Source organism: Hemitrygon akajei, chromosome 7, assembly GCF_048418815.1.
Source record: "Hemitrygon akajei chromosome 7, sHemAka1.3, whole genome shotgun sequence".
Classification (NCBI taxonomy): Eukaryota; Metazoa; Chordata; class Chondrichthyes; order Myliobatiformes; family Dasyatidae; genus Hemitrygon; species Hemitrygon akajei.
In genome coordinates, this window is record NC_133130.1 from 156,159,224 (window position 1) to 156,176,566 (window position 17,343).

Consider the following 17,343-nt stretch of genomic DNA (forward strand, 5'->3'; position numbering starts at 1 on the left):
TCTGTGAGATGTTTTGAAGGAAAGGTTTTCAATACATTGTATTATAAAACAATTATAATTGTAATATTGTGGTGCACAACTATTTAATGAACCTGAAATTCAGCATTTATACAAACTGCTGCTCCAGGCTTTTATGGCATAGCATGCAAGAGAGACATTCAATGATCTTTGTGAATTTGCCTTTAGAAATGGATCCAATTGTAAACAAATCTGTTATGAATTGTTGGTCTTTAAGGTGACAGATGTTGACAATATCTGAGTCACTGCTATGCAGAGTGTTGGGCTGTTTTAAGAAAGGAGGGATTTTCAGTAGGGGCTTTGTAAATTAAAATTAATTTTTAAAATATTTTTAAAATTAAAAATAAGTCACATTTTGATAAATATCCACAAGGCCATCTGCTAACAATCAGTCATTAGTAGCATGGTCTAATGTCAATATACTAAAGGTTACATGAACATTTTGCCATATTTTCTCAAAATTTACCTTACTGATGGGAAAGAGAAAATCAAAATGGTACATTCTGCAAAATGTTATTTACCTAGGGGCTCTAAAATCCCTTTTTCCTGTTTCCTTTGGAAAGCAAATGTCAAGTTCAGGAAGGTAATATGTTTGTACATTTGAAGGAAACTTTTCATACAATCAAGAAAAAAACTCAAGTACACTGGTTGAAGAGAAAACACAGAACATTGACTGCAAGTGCAGTAATGTTTGTCTGGGTCATTTCAAATATAGTCCTAGCACACTCTTGTTAAAGCCTTTGATCCATTTATGCATAGTTGTGTTAAAATGCCCCGTAAAGCAAAATTTCATATGGTGCAGATTAAAAAATAACACTTCATACTGTGCTGTTAATTTTCTTTACTGAGAAAATTTGACCAAATAAATGGCAACTTATAAATATCCATGTAAAGACAAAACTGTATACTGTGTATAGAATGCATGCATAAAACCAGAGTGAAAGAACGCAAGCTTCTATCAACTCATTTGCTTCATTAACAAATTTTTCTGAGGTAATTTTTTAGAAGAATGTCAACAAAAGAGAATTGTTTTAAATTCTCTGCACGCGTAATTAGCTTTGGTGTCTCTTACTCCTGACTTGTTTGGCTTCCTTATCAATGTCGCACATAAGCATTTGCCGCTCCTTATTCATAGGTCTGTGAAATTCAACATGACACAAAAAGATTTTCTGCTGTGGTGTTTTTCTGTAATGACTCTGGTGTTTGTCGTTATTATTTTTAGCCCAAATAATGTGCTTGAGGTTTATAAAATTATGAGGCACTATTTCCCTTAGCAGAGAGGTCAACAGCTAGGCAACTTGGTTTTAAGTTAATTGATCAAAGGATTACTGGGAAGTTGAGGAACTGTTTTAATACAAAGAGAAAAAGGGATCTGAAATTCACTCTCTCAATATGTGGTGCAGGCAGAAGCACTCAAAATTGTTAATAAAATTATCCGGATATGTATGAGAAATGTGAAAAATTGGGGTGGAATTTGAGGAAAAATCTAAAGAAGAAATTGTTCTTTTTTGCTCATAGACTACCATAAGTATTTCATATTTAACACCTATTGGATGGCTCTTTACAAATGTTCCCAAATTTTAATAACACTGGACAACAATGATTTTTTTCCTGAATACTGTTGTGTATATCTTATGGATATTGGGCTACTGATCATGAAAATCACCGTGAAATTTCCATCAAACACAATTTTTTTGAAATCACCTAAATTGTAATTTCAATTCATTATTTAGGTCAATTAAAGTGTTGCCCACAATGTAAGCCGAAAAGTTTTCCATCTTGTCCAGGCATGCCTGGGTATGCTGAGGCAGGGTAGATATTGCATGACAGAACGGATGATTCTCAGGTGCGAATGGGTAACTATGATGTTGTTGGGATAACGGAGACATGGCTGCAGGGAGATCAGACCTGGGAAATGAATGTACAAGGGTATACGTGCTATCGTAGGGACAGAAATGTGGGCAGAGGGGGTGGGGTGGCCCTGTTGGTGAGAAATGAGATTCAGTCCTTTGCAAGGGGGGACATAGGGTCAGGAGAAGTAGAGTCTGTGTGGATAGAACTGAGGAACAGTAAGGGCAAAAGGACCCAAATGGGTGTTGTCTACAGGCCACCAAACAGTAGCATGGATATTGGGTGCAAGTTGAATAGGGAGTTAACATTGGCATGTGGCAAAGGTAATGTCGCAGTAGTTATGGGGGATTTCAACATGCAGGTGAACTGGGAGAATCAGGTTGGTGCTGGACCACAGGATAGGGAGTTTGTAGAGTGCCTATGGGATGCATTCTTGGAACAGCTTGTACGAGAGCCGACCAGGGACAAGACTATTCTGGATTTAGTGTTATGTAATGAACAGGATTTGATAAGCGATCTTGCAGTAAAGGAGCCATTAGAAGGTAGTGATCATAATATGATAAGTTTTTATCTGCATTTTGAGTGGGAGGACAGATGATTGGGAAGTTTTTAAGCAACAACAGAACTTAACTAAAAAGGCAATACGGGGAGAAAAAATGAGGTACGAACGCAAGCTAGCCAGGAATATAAAGGAAGATAGCAAAAGCTTTCTTAGGTATGTGAAGAGAAAGAAGATAGATAAGAACAATGTTGGGCCCTTGAAGAATGAATTGGGTGAAGTTGTTATGGGAAACAGAGAAATGGCAGAAGAATTTAATGAGTACTTTAGATCTGTTTTCACTAAGGAAGACACAAGCAATCTCCCAGATGTATGGATGGGCCAAGGACATAGGGTAACAGAGGAAATGAAACAGATTGACATTAGGAAGGAAACGGTGATGCGTAGACTGATGGGACTGAAGGCTGACAAATCCCCAGGTCCAGATGGTCTGCATCCTAGGGTACTAAAGGAGGTGGCCCTGGAAATTGCGGATGCATTGGTAATCATTTTCCAATGTTCCTTAGATTCAGGATCAGTTCCTGAGGATTGGAGATTGGCTAATGTTATCCCACTTTTTAAGAAAGGAGGGAGGGAGAAAACAGAGAACTATCAACCTGTCAGCCTGACATCGGTGGTGGGGAAGATGCTAGAGTCCATTATTAAGGATGAAATAGTGGCATATCTAGATAGCAGTGATAGGATTGGGCCGAGCCAGCATGGATATACCAAGGGTATATCATGCTTGACTAATCTGTTGGAGTTTTTCGAGGATGTAACCAGGAAGTTAGACGGGGGAGATCCAGTGGATGTAGTGTACCTCGATTTTCAGAAGGCATTTGATAAGGTCCCACATAGGAGATTGGTGGGTAAAATCAAAGCTCAGGGCATCAGGGGGAAGACATTGACATGGATAGAAAATTGGTTGGCAGATAGAAAGCAAAGGGTAGCGGTGAATGGGTGTTTCTCGGAATGGCAGGTGGTGACTAGTGGGGTGCCACAGGGCTCGGTATTGGGACGACAGCTGTTTACAATTTACGTCAATGATTTAGATGAAGGCATTGAGAATAACATCAGCAAATTTGTTGATGATACTAAGCTGGGTGGCAGTGTGACATGTGATGAGGATGTTAGGAGAATTCAGGGTGACTTGGATAGGCTGGGTGAGTGGGCAGATACTTGGCAGATGACGTTTAATGTGAATAAGTGTGAGGTTATCCACTTTGGGAGTAAGAACAGGAAGGCAGATTATTATCTGAACGGTGTAGAGTTAGGTAAGGGAGAAATACAAAGAGATCTAGCAGTCCTTGTTCATCAGTCACTGAAGGTGAATGAGCAAGTGCAGCAGGCAGTGAAGAAGGTTAATGGAATGTTGGCCTTTATTACAAAGGGAATTGAGTACAAGAGCAAGGAAATCCTCTTGCATTTGTACAGTGCCCTGGTGAGACCACACCTGGAGTATTGTGTACAGTTTTGGTCTCCAGGGTTAAGGAAGGACATCCTGGCTGTAGGGGAAGTGCAGCGTAGATTCACGAGGTTAATTCCTGGGATGTCTGGACTGTCTTACGCAGAGAGGTTAGAGAGACTGGACTTGTACACGCTGGAATTAAGGAGATTGAGAGGGGATCTGATTGAAACATATAAGATTATTAAGGGATTGGACAAGATAGAGGCAGGAAATATGTTCCAAATGCTGGGAGAGTCCAGTACCAGGGAGCATGGTTTGAGAATAAGGGGTAGGTCATTTAGGACAGAGTTAAGGAAAAACTTCTTCTCCCAGAGAGTTGTGGGGGTCTGGAATGCACAGCCTCGGAAGGTAGTGGAGGGCAATTCTCTGGATGCCTTCAAGAAGGAGCTAGATAGGTATCTTATGGATAGGGGAATCAAGGGATATGGGGACGGCAGGAACCGGATATTGATAGTAGATGATCAGCCATGATCTCAAAGTGGCGGTGCAGGCTCGAAGGGCTGAATGGTCTACTTCTGCACCTTTTGTCTATTGTCTATTTAGAAAGGCTATAAAAGCATCGTGCACATGCAGTTCTATGCATTATGTTTACACGTATATCGGTTTACAATCACATTGATGCACATGCTTTACACGCATAGCATATTGGGTATACTCATTATAAAAATGCAATTGTATTTTCAGGAGTATTTGTGATGGCAAAGTGTCTCACCAATGTTGCAACAGTCGCAAAACTTTCAGTTATATTTGTGGCAAGTATACGCTTAGATCTCAAAGGCAGAGCATGACTACCCTTATTTAGAAAATCTATGCACTCTACTTTGGGTGTAAAATTGGCGACCAAGACAAATCCTGGGCTTATCACATTTATTACACAATATGCGCTGTCGATCATAGGGCTTGGCTCAGAGGTACTCGGAAATCAATGCCATTCGTTGTGCCGATGATATGGTGAGAGCAGAAGGATTATGTGACAGCACAAGCCAGGAACGGAAAACAACACTGACATTGATACAGATTTTGAACCCTTTATATCGAGTGAGCCTCATCTGATAACTCAATCTGAGTTAACTGACCTGGTCAGACACTTGGGTTTGTTAAAGGCAAAAGCAGAATAACTGGGCACAAGGCTGCAAGGATGGAATCTCATGTCACCAGGCACAAAAATTTCCGTGATTGAGTTCAATATTTGAGACAGATGTTTCCCAGAATAACTGAAGCCAAGATTAAGGAAGAGATTATTGTTGGTCCACAAATCAAACAGGTCATCAATGATGAGCAATTCAAAGAACTTCTAGTGGGACCAGAGAAAATTGCATGGAAGGGGTTCAAGGATGTTGTTGAAAATTTTCTTGGCAACTATAGAGCACCAAGCTACATGCAACTGGTTGACAACATGCTTCAAGCGTACAGAACCAAGAAGTGCAGCATGTCACTAAAGATTCTTTACTGCATTGCCATTTGGACTTCTCTGCAAATCTTGGCCCTGTCAGTGATGAGCATGGTGAAAAGTTTCACCAGGACGTTGCGGTCATGGAGAAACAGTTTCACGGCATCTGGAATTTATCAATGTTGGCCGATTATTGTTGGACGCTTAAGCAAGAAGCCTCAGATATTGAGTACAAATGAAATTCATCAACAAAGCATTGTTAGCTTGGTTGAACTATTGCAAAGCATCAGCACCATTATGCAATTAAATGCATTATGTTCATTATGAGTTAATTTCTTGCTTCTACAAATTCCAGGTTGATATAAGTAGTCTGGAATTATGTGTGTGTTCAGCTTCACACTGTCTTTCAGAACCACAAACAATTTTTGAGGAAGCAACGCTTTTGAAAAAATTTGCTGCCAGTGTAATGTTAGCTGAAGGTTGCACATTCAGAAAGGTGACATGATCTCATAAAGTAAATTTCCTCATGAATTATATTGACACAGTTGAGAAATATCACAACTGAGTGAGTACAATTCATGCAAAAAGAAGATCAACTTGTCTAAGGAGGGCAGCTGCTGACATCAGAATCAAGGGAATGCTGACCTTGTACTAGAGGTGAGATTTTCCCTGCTGCTAAATGTACACTTATGGCCACTTTAGTACCTCCTGTACCTGTTAAAGTTACCACTGAGTGCATGTTTGTGGTCTTCTGTTGCTGTAGCCCATCCATCTCAAGGTTCGATGTGTTGTGCATTCAGAAATGCTCTTCTGCACACCACTGTTGTAACACATGCTTACTTCAGTTACAGTATCCGTCTTCTGGGTTTGAGCCAGTTTGGCCGTTTTCCTCTGACCTCTCTCATTAAATACAAAGTACACTGCAGACGCTGGGGTCAAAGCAACATGTAGAAAAAGCTGGAGGAACTCAGCAGGTCTGCCCGAAACATCGACTGCTCGTTTCCACGGATGCTGCCTGACCTGCTGAGTTCCTCCAGCTGTTTGTACGTGTTGCTCTCTCATTAAGTGCTGCTCACTGCATATTTTTTTGTTTTTCACACCATTCTCCGTAAACTCTAGAGACTGTTGTGCTTGAAAATCCCAAGAGATCAGCAGTATCTGACGTTTATTTATTTTACTTTATTACTTTATTGCCGCCAAACAATTGATACCAGAGTGTACAATCATCACAGCGATATTTGATTCTGTGCTTCGCGCTCCCTGGAGTACAAATCGATAGTAAATATAATAAAAATTTAAATTATAAATCATAAATAAAAAATAGAAAAGGGAAAGTAAGGTAGTGCAAAAAAACCCCCGAGAGACAGGTCCAGATATTTGGAAGGTATGGCCCAGATCTTGGTCAGGATCTTGTGGAAACAGTTAAAATGTGGAAGCTGTTTTTATTTGGTTTATTTATTTTTTTATTTATAGATACAGTGTGGAATAGGCCCCCTTCAAGCTGCACCACCCAGCAACAGCCAACAGCTTCAATTTAACATTAACGTAATCACGGGACAATTTACAATTGCCAATAGACCTACCCGGTAGGTCTTTGAATTGTGAGAAGAAACCAGAGGACCCAGAGAAACCCAATGCACTCCATGGGAAGGACGTACAGAGACTCCTTACAGAGGATGCTGGGATTGAACTCAGAACTCTGACACCCAAGCTGTAACAGTGTCGCGCTAACCACTGCACTACTGTGGCACCCTTTTATGGCTTGTGCCTAGCTCCCATATTTCCTAAGCTGATTTTATACTTCAATGTCTCCCACAGAGGATGATAGTTTGGGGGGAAATCTTGATGTTCTTGCACACAATCAATTAACTGGGGCAAAGATAAGTGTAGGGAAATTCTTGAAAGTGCACCAGGCTCTCGGTATCATCATATAGAGCTTACATGACATGCAATGTATTCAAAAGGCTCATGAGGCAGGTTGTAGTATTATACCTGATTTTACAGAATGACAGCAAGCAAATGCAGCATATTGCAATTCGAGAGCACTTAGAGAAAAACAATCATAATGTTCATTAGTTCATTATGTGCCATTTCTTTTTTTTAATATTATTTATTTATTGAATTTTAGAAATTACAAGAATAAATGTAATAATAAAATGGTAAGAAAAGTGATATTAACCCTCCCCCCTCCCCTTAACCCTCCCCCCTTAACCTTTATCTAAAGAAAAAGAAAAAAAAAGAAAGAAAAGAGAAGAAAGATTGCCTGGATATCGGAGGATCCCCACATGTTCCATGGAGTTCAAAATAATTTTGATATTTATTTTCACTTTCCCCAATTACTATAATTTTATCTTCAAAGGACCTATGTATCTAATCCTATCTTTTGTAAGTATGGTGACCAAATTTTCAAAAATATCTCATATTCATTTCTTAAATTATACGTAATTTTTTCAAATGGAATACAACTATGTATTTCATTATTCCAACGATCCATAGTTAAATTTAAATCAGATTTCCAAGTAACTGCGATAACTTTTTTGGCTACTGCCAAAGCAATTTTTATAAATTTTTTCTGTGCCATTTCTTATGATGTGGGCGATCATGGTCTTTTCATGACCATGATTGTTTTTAACAAATTTTTCAACAGAAGTGGTTTGCCATTGCCTTCTTCTGGGCAGTGGCTTTACAAGACGGGTGACCCAAGCTGTTATCAATACACTTCAAAGATTGACCGTCTGGTGTCAGTGGTCGCATAACCAGGACTTGTAATATGCACCAGCTGCTCATATGACCATCCACCACCTGCTCCCAAAGCTTTGCGTCACCCTGATCGGTGGAGGCTAAGTAGATGTTAGACCTTGCCCAAGGGTGACCTGCAGGCTAGCAGAAAGTAGGAGAGCCTTAAGCCTCCTTTGGTAGAGACGCACAATATCTCCACCCCGTCATATAGCATTAAGCTGGGTTATGAGAAAGGGGAAGGAAATGTTTCACTTAAGAAGAGCGTTTTTTGGAGCTGAAGAGACTCCAATATCAAATGGGTTAAAATCAAAAATTGTTAATAATGGTAAAATGATAATTGAGAATATAAGGCCAGCAAGGTTGAGAAACATTCCCACAAGGATATAAGGGTGGCCGTTCAGTACTCAAGCACTCTAGAGTATAGTGTGGGAAACTAAACCGAATACTGAATATATAGTAAAGAAAGTACAAGTATGTACATGGTTTCCTGAAAACAATGTTGGTGAAGAACGTGTTTGGCACACTTCATCAGTCAGGCCACTGAGTATAGAAGTTGCATTCTTATGTTGCAGTTGTAAAAGATGCTGATGAAACTGGATTTGGAATATTGTGTTCAGTTTCGGCCATCCTGCTTATAGGAAAGATGCTATTAACTTGAAAAAATGCAGAAGTTTACGAGGATATTGGCAGGTGTTGGGAGAGGGGTTGAGCAGGTTGGATCTTTTTTTAATTGGAGCTAGGGCAAGTATGAGATAATCCTGATGGTAAAATGGTGAATTCACAGAGACTCTGTCCCAGGGTTGGGGAGTCAAGAACGAGAGGTCATTGCTTTAAGATGAGAGGGGAAACGTTTAATAAGAACCCGAGGGACATCATTTTCACCTTTTGAATGGTCTGTACATGGAGTGAGCTCCCAGAAAAAAATGTTTGAAGCAGGTAGGTACCTTAACAACACTTAAAAGATACTTTGATAGGTACTGTACATGGATAGGAAGGGTTTAGATGGAAGGATATCGACCAAAAATGGGAAAAAGGCTGAACCATAGATGAGAATATTGGTGGGTATGGTAGGGTTGGGCAAAGGGCTGTACTGCATGACTCTATGATTCTGTGCATATAAAGACAACAGTCAAAGGCAGGACAGAAATCAAATCTTCTTATACAGGTCTGAGTAGGTGAGCAAATGAGGGAATAATTTCCATTTGTTTTAATTGAAGGAAAGTGGCTGGCAATAACAAGGAAAGGTTGATATCAGTAGTAATTTTGGAGAGGATCTAAAGAAGTCAGAGCAATACAGAATGAAAACAGACTATGCTGCCCACTTAAATTAGCTCCATTTGTCTCCATTTAGCCTATATCCCTCCAAGCCTTTCCTATCCATCTACTTATTTAAATACCTTTTAAATGACATCATTGTACTTGTCTTAACTACTATTTTTTGGCATCCTGTACCATGTATGACTACCCTTTTCATAAACCTATTGCCACACAAGTCTCTTAAAACTTTCCCCGCTTACCTTAAACTAAACCACCAAGTTTTTTTTCTCCTTTCCCTGAGCAAAAAACTATGTGCCTCCACCCTTTCTATGCCCCTCACAATTTTATATATTGCTAAATCAGTCTCTACCAAGGAAGAACTTACCAACCTGTCCCCATAACTCAGGCCCTCAGGTTCTGGCAACATTTTCATAAATCTGTCTTTGTACTTTTTCCAACTTAATGACATCTTTAAAATTCAACAATGCTCAAAGTGGAAAAGTCACCCAGTCACTGTAAGGGAAGTAAGGATGGGAGTCGAAATCGAAGTTATGGCCAAAACATTTCAAGTATCCCTTGATTGTTCTAATTTTGGCAGTCCAGATTCAGTTAGAGACAATAATCCAGACTGACCAGATTGGTATTCAGGGAATATGTATTATTAAATACAACAAATCCTTTCCCATTTTCACAATAGCAATCTAACTCTCACTATGACTGGCGACACATATGAATGTAAGAACGTGCAATATTGGAACATGAGGAGGCATGTTGAGGTACTTTTTGGTGAATCAACAAAACCCTGTCAAATCCAGAATCTCATCTTTTTGTTCCTAATCCTCATACATTGGATTCTACTGATATCCATACAAATATTCATCTCAACCTTGAACAAGTGAACTGCCACAGCCCTTTGAATAGAGAATTTGAACTACAAAGCAGGGCCTAACTCCAGTGTCAAAGTGGATACTTAAAAGAGTTTCTTGGACTATATAACTCTCATTGCACAAGCTCCCTAAGTGCTTCAGCTCTAAATACAAAAGGACCATGTTGGTACATGTAACTATGGTTGGAGTCCTCAGCTGATGGTCCATGGTACTAGCAAGCAGGGAGTATCCAGTGTCTCTGTCTTAGAAGCTCACATTTCTTCTATCACACCTAAGGTTACTAGTGTTTAAATGGGGCTTGGCTATCAGAACATCTGTCTTAGGAGAGACTATTCATCATCTTGTATCTACCACTTGATGCTACCTCTTTGCTGGACAGCATTTACTGCACTCCTCAGGGCAGGCTTTATACCAGGAGCTACTTGAGTTCATCCTTCAAGATCATTTTGTAGTCTGCTGTGCTGACAGTCAGCAGCCAGCTATGTTGAGGTATTTGGGCAGAACTGCACAGCGGCGGGGTGAGACCAACTTGAAACCCATATGACGTGGAAAGACGGAATTGGGCCTTTTGGGTCATCGAGTCCACTCTGCCATTCAATCATGGCTGATTGATTTTCCCTCTCAACCCACTGTCATACCTTCTCCCTGTAACCTTTAATGTCCTTACAAATCAAGAGGCCATGCGCCTCTGCTTTAAATATACTCAATGACTTGGCCTGCACAGCCATTTGTGGCAATGAATTCCACAGGTTCACCACCCTCTAGAAAAAGAAATTCCTCCTTACCTCTGTTCTTTTCTGAGGCTGTGCCCTTTGGTCTTCAACTCTTCCACTAATGGGAGAGTCTAGGACTAGAGTACATAGCCTCAGAATCTTTACCATGTCCACTCTATTGCGGTCTTTCAATATTTGATCAGTTTCAATGGTGTATGGAAGACATGCATTACAGATACTGTCATGGTCTGGTCCGTTAGCTACTCATTTCAGTTCATTTACTTTTCCCCGTGTTCCACTGGGCTCCTTGATTAGGGCACCTGATCCTCATTCGAACCGGCAGCATATAAACTCCGGCTTACATCTACTTGCTGCTGGTTCATCGCCTCAACAGTGCAGTTATGCTCGTTCCGAGCCACCGAGAATGAATCGAGTCAAGAGTCTGCCGTCCGCAGTTACTGGGTCAAGTCGAGAGCCTGCCATTCACAACTCCTGGGTCGAGTCAAGAGCCTGCCGTCCAGCTGAGTTTTGCCGGCCGTTTGCCACTTCATATGCTACCCGGAGTGGAGATATGACTGGACTGTTGTTGTTTGTTTTTGTTGTCTTGTGTCCGGCTGAATATTGCAGGCTGTTTGCTGCTGCTCCAGGCTGCGATATGAATTGTCTGTCGTTGTTTGGTTTTGGCGCTTGGTGTCCAAGTCCGGCTCCGTGTCCCAGTCAACTCCGAGTCCAGGCTCCAAGTCCAAGTCAACTCCAAGTCCATCTCCGTGTCAAGTATCCGTGCCTGTGTCCTGCACTTGTGTCCACTCCCTACGCTCCATTGCAACAGATACACATGGAATGTGCAATACAGATTAACTTCTTGTACAAATTTGGTTCAAGTTGTTTATTTTTTGGTTACTTTTGCACTAAGCCCAATAGAGGGAGGGCAAATTTTGGGATTCATGGTGATGGGGAATTTCAATTGCTCATTTTACTCTTAACTGAGTTCTTTCCTGATAGTCTGAGAACGAAAGGACTATCAAGGATGCCCTCTACTCTTTTAATCTTTTCACCATTTCCATATTTCCTTCTGAAGTGGAAGGAGACCAGTTTGGTCCACTGGGTCTAAAATCCCTGTCAGAGCAACCTCACTAATTTTGAATGCCGCCTATATTTTTCGCACATTCCTTTCCCGTAACTCTTATCTTCCTGGTCTTGCTTCGCGCTGCTGACAAAAGCCATCTCCTCATAATGGCAAAGTATTCAGCACATCACAACTCATTGTGACTCTCATTCTTCTCACTCCAGACAGAAGAATTTTTGGTTCACATTACCGTTTATCTGCAATCATATGTTAAATTGTGCAGTACATTGAGGTTCTTCAAAATAGAACAATAGCAGAGTGGCAGAATAAAGTGTTACTGTTACAGAGGAAGTGCAGCGCAGGTAGACAATAAGACGAAAGGTAGACGTGAGGCCAAGAGTCCATCCTATCACACTATGGAACCGTTCAATAGTTTTATAACAAATAGTAGCTATCCTAGAGCAGTACATGCTTTCTTAATTTTGTATATTTTACCCAATAGGAGAGGGAGGAAGAGAAAATGTCTAGGGTATGTGGGCTATTTGATTATGTTGCCTGCTTTGCCAAAGGACCAAGAAGTGTACATGGAGTCTATGGAGGGGAGACAGATTCTCTAATGTACTGAGCTGTGTCCACCACTCTCTGCAGGTTCTTGCAGATTCAGACAGTGCAGTTGCCATTCCACATTTATATATATAAATAATATTCAGAAGTGAATACTGGAAACTCATCGAAACCTATTGTATGTTGAAAGACCTCGATAGAGTGAATGTGGAGAGGATGTCTCCTATGGCGCAGAGTCTAAGATCAGAGGACCACATCCTCCGAGTAGAGGGACGCCCATTTAGAATGGAGATGAGAAGGAATTCCTTCAGCCAGATAGTGGTCAGTCTGTGGAATTTGTTGCCACAGGTGGCTGTGGAGGTCAAGTCAGTGGGATATTTAAGGCAGAGGTTGATAGATTCTTGATTAGTCAGGGCATGAAGGGATACAGGAAAAAAGTAGGAGATTGGAGCTGAGAAGGAGATGAATCAGCCATGAAAAAAATGGAAGAACAGACTTGATGGGCCAAATGACCTAATTCTGCTCCTATATCTTATGGGCTAACATGAGTTGTAGAGTCCTTGAAAGTGAGTCTGTAGTTTGTGGAGCAAACATGAGGAAATCTGCAGATGCTGGAAATTCAAACAGCAACACACACAAAATGCTGGTAGAACACAGAAGGCCAGGCAGCATCGATAGGGAGAAGCGCTGTCGACGTTTCGGGCTGAGACCCTTCGTCAGGACAGGGTCTCGGCCCGAAACGTTGACAGCGCTTCACCCTATCGATGCTGCCTGGCCTGCTGTGTTCTACCAGCATTTTGTGTGTGTTGCTGTAGTTTGTGGAATCAGTTATAGTTGTTTGCAAGTAAAATATTCCAGCTTTCCAGCCTCCCAAGAGATAAACACTGGTGGGAGTACAGAGGGTTGAGTGAGGGAATATAGCACCAAAACTTGTTTAAGTATGTTCATCAAGAGCCAATAAAATAAAAAGTCAACATTCCTCTTTGTGTATTTGATGATTTGCAGAACTTCTAAGTACAGCTTTTAAGAATTGTATGGCACTTAATGAAATTACTTCCTCTCTGTTCCAATTTTCTTGTCCTCTCTAAGGGAGTGGTTGCATCTGGGTTAAAGTATGAAAGATAGGGGCTGTGTTCCAATTCACCTTACATCTTGGGCTTCATGGTGGGCTATTCATTTGCGGTGGGGGTAGGGGAGGAGGTTGAGGTGGGATAGGTGCCACGTTGCAGGTTTGGGGACAGAGGGAAAGCAGCAGAGACTGGTTGTAAAGCTCTCCTCATCTGGTGCACAAATATCACTCTCTGCGATCAGGACCATGAACAGTGGTTCATAATCCCCACCCTTGCAACCCACCAGAAGAATGTTACACTCATTTCCATGCAAGAAAAAGAATGGTCATTGATAGCAGAGTCTGGAAATATAGTCTGCTGGTAGCCAATAGTAAATAACAAATCACTAATGTGTAATGAAGCCTCTCAGTCTGATATAATATGTCCAAAAAAAGCACATAGTAACACACACATAGGTGGCACCTCCTGTGCCTAATATGTCATTGCTATAAATAACATGTTTTCTCAGTTGTGATATCATTGTAGTTTGCTTGACCTGGATGGTATAAATAGTTGAATTCATAACAGACATAGTGGCAAACTCTCAAACAAATTACTTTAAAAGCTTACAAATGAGTGTACTAATTTTCACTTACGTTTTAGTGCCAACACTAAACATTGTGGTCATACTCACTGATATGCATGAAAGATGCTGTCATACCATTCAGTTTTTAAAGGTACAGAACTCCCACTGATTTTTTTTTACCATCAGCAGTGCACAGAACTTTTTTGTTATTTGGTTGTCCACAAGTGTGGTTCTGCAATCAGCCTGGTGCCCACTCAAGGGGCAGGAGTGTAGGAATTGGTAAAGTGGTTTATTATTGTCATGTGTACTGAGGTACAGTGATAAACCATTCATACAAATCAATTAATTACTGCAGTGCCTTGAGGTAGTACAAAGCAGAATGACAGAAAGCAGAGTAGGTAGGTGCAATAGTGTAGTAGTTAGCACAACGCTTTACAGTACTGGTTCAACTCCTGCCGCTGCCTGTAAGGACTTTTATACGTTGTCCCCCTGACCGCAAGGGTTTCCTCCACCTGCTCTGTTTTCCTCCCACAGTCTAAAGACCTTCTGGTTGGGAGTTTAACTGGTCTTTGTAAATTGTCCTGTAATTAGGCTATGGTTAAGTCGGGAGGTTGCTGGGCAGCGTGGTTCGAAGGGTTGGAAGGGCCTATTCCGTGCTGTACCTCTAAATAAATAAAAAATAAAGTGTTACAGTTATAGAGAAAGTACAACACTGGTAACAACAAGGCACAAAATACATTGTGAGGTCAAGAGTCCATCTAATCATTCTCGCAAACCATTCAATAGTTTATTAACTGTCCTTGAGTGGTATATGCTTTCAGGGTTTTATATCATCTGCCTGATAAGATGGGAAACAAGAGAAAATGTTCAGGGTGGGTGGGCAACTTGATTATGCTGGCTGTGAGAAGTGTACACAGAATTGATGGCGGGGAGACAGCTTTCGGTGATGTACTGGGCTGTATCCACCACTCTCTGCAGTTTCTTGCAGTCACGAGCAGAGCAGCTTCCACTCTAAGCTGAGAGGCATCCAGATAGGCTACTGGCTATGGCAGTGATAAAAATCAATGAGCATCAAAGTGGACATGCCGAATTTCGTCAGTCTCACGTGAAAGTCCAAATGTGGTTGGACTAGCTCAGCCCATTGGTGATGTTCACTCCGACAAACTTGCAGCCCTAAACCCTCTCGACTTCAGCCCTACTGATGTAAACAGGAGCAAGTGCGTCAACACCCCCTCACTTTTTCCTGAAGTCAATGACCAGCTCTTTTGTTTTGCTGACATAGAGGGAAAATTGCCTGAGGGGAAAAGAAGAGTGTATGTGCATGCCAGTGCACTGTCACAATGTTTTTATAAGGATGAAGAAAGCACCCAAGGGAAACACCTCACCTGAGAAAGCATGGAAAGCGGCCAGTGAGTGAGTGGACCAGTGAAGGAGTGGAGATTTGAGGCTTTGACTCGAGAGGTTCTGGCAGTTTTGGCAGTTGGACTGTGCAATCAAGTCAATCAAGATTTGAATAGCTCAGCAGAGGTTTTGACTCGAGAGGCTTCAACGAGAAGAGGCTGAGGACGAGCTTCACTCCAAGTGAGGTAAGGCCGGGTAAGTTCCTTTCAAAGGAGAAAGTTTCAAATGTTGAGGCAAGTATTAGGTAGGTCATGGCAGCTGAGATCGGCCCTGTGGTTTGTTCATCCTGCAGCATGTGGGAAATCAGGGATACTTCCAGTGTCCCTGACGACTATGTGTGCAGGAAGTGTGTCCAACTGCAGCTTTTGGCAGACCGCATTGAGCGTCTGGAGCTGCGATTGGATTCATACTGGAGCATCCGCGATGCTGAGAAAGTCGTGAATAGCACGTTCAGTGAGTTGGCCACACCGCAGGTAAAGGCTACACAGGCAGAAAGGGAAGGGGTGGCCACTAGACAGCGTAGCAGTAGGTAGGTAGTGCAGGAGTCCCCTGAGGTCATCTCCCTCCTAAACAGATATACTGTTTTGGATACTGTTGGGAGAGATGTCTCATCAGGGGAAGGCAGCAGCAGCCGAGTTCATTGCACCATGGGTGGCTCTGCGGCACAGGAGGGAAGGAAAAGGAGTGGGAGAGCTATAGTGATAGGGGATTCCATTGTAAGGGGAATAGATAGGCATTTCTGCGGCTGCAAACGAGACTCCAGGATGGTATGTTGCCTCCCTGGTGCAAGGGTCAAGGATGTCTCTGAGCGGCTGCAGGACATTCTGGAATGGGAGGGTGAACAGCCAGTGGTCGTGGTGCACATAGGTACCAACAATATAGGTAAAAAATGGGATGAGGTCCTACAAGGTGAATTTAGGGAGTTAGGAGATAAACTAAAAAGTAGGACCACAAAGGTAATAATCTCTGGATTACTACCAGTGCCACGTGCTAGTCAGAGTAGAAATAGGAGGATATTTCAGATTAATACGTGGCTTGAAAAATGGTGCAAGGGGGAGGGATTCAAATTTCTGGGGCATTGGAACCAGTTCTGGGGGAGGTGGGACCGGTATAAACAGGACGATCTGCACCTGAGCTGGACTGGAACCAATGTCCTAGGGGGAGCATTTGCTACTGCTGTTCAGGAGGCTTTAAACTAATGTGGCAGGGGGATGGGAACAAGTGCAGAGAGACAGAGGGGTGTAAAATGAGGGTAGAAGCAAAAAGTAGTAAGGTGAAAAGTAAAAGTGACAGGCAGGCAGGCAAATCCAGGGCAAAAAGCAAAAAGGGCCACTTTTCAACATAATTGTATAAGGGCTAAGAATGTTGTAAAAACAAACCTGAATGCTTTGTGTGTCAATGGGAGGAGCATTCGTAACAAGGTGGATGAATTGAATGTGCAGATAGTTATTAATGAATATGATATAGTTGGGATCACAGAGACATGGCTCCAGGGTGACCAAGGATGGGAGCTCAACATCCAGGGATATTCAATATTCGGGAGGGATAGACAGGAAAGAAAAGGAGGTGGGGTGGCATTGCTGGTTAGAGAGGAGATTAACGCAATAGAAAGGAAGGACATTAGCCTGGTGGATGTGGAATCGATATGGGTAGAGTTGCATAACACTAAGGGGCAGAAAACGCTGGTGGGAGTTGTGTACTGGCCACCTAACAGTCGTAGTGAGGCATTAAACAGGAAATTCGAAATGCGTGCAATAAAGGAACAGTAGTTATAATGGGTGACTTCAATCTACATATAGATTGGGTGAACCAAATT

At 41.8% G+C, this 17,343-nt stretch overlaps 1 protein-coding gene across 5 annotated transcripts in view; it reads right to left on the reverse strand.

The window, feature by feature from the left end:
* LOC140731040 (pappalysin-1-like) overlaps positions 1-17,343 on the reverse strand; it is a 362,759-nt gene that overhangs the window by 326,132 nt on the left and 19,284 nt on the right. The window lies entirely within an intron of this gene.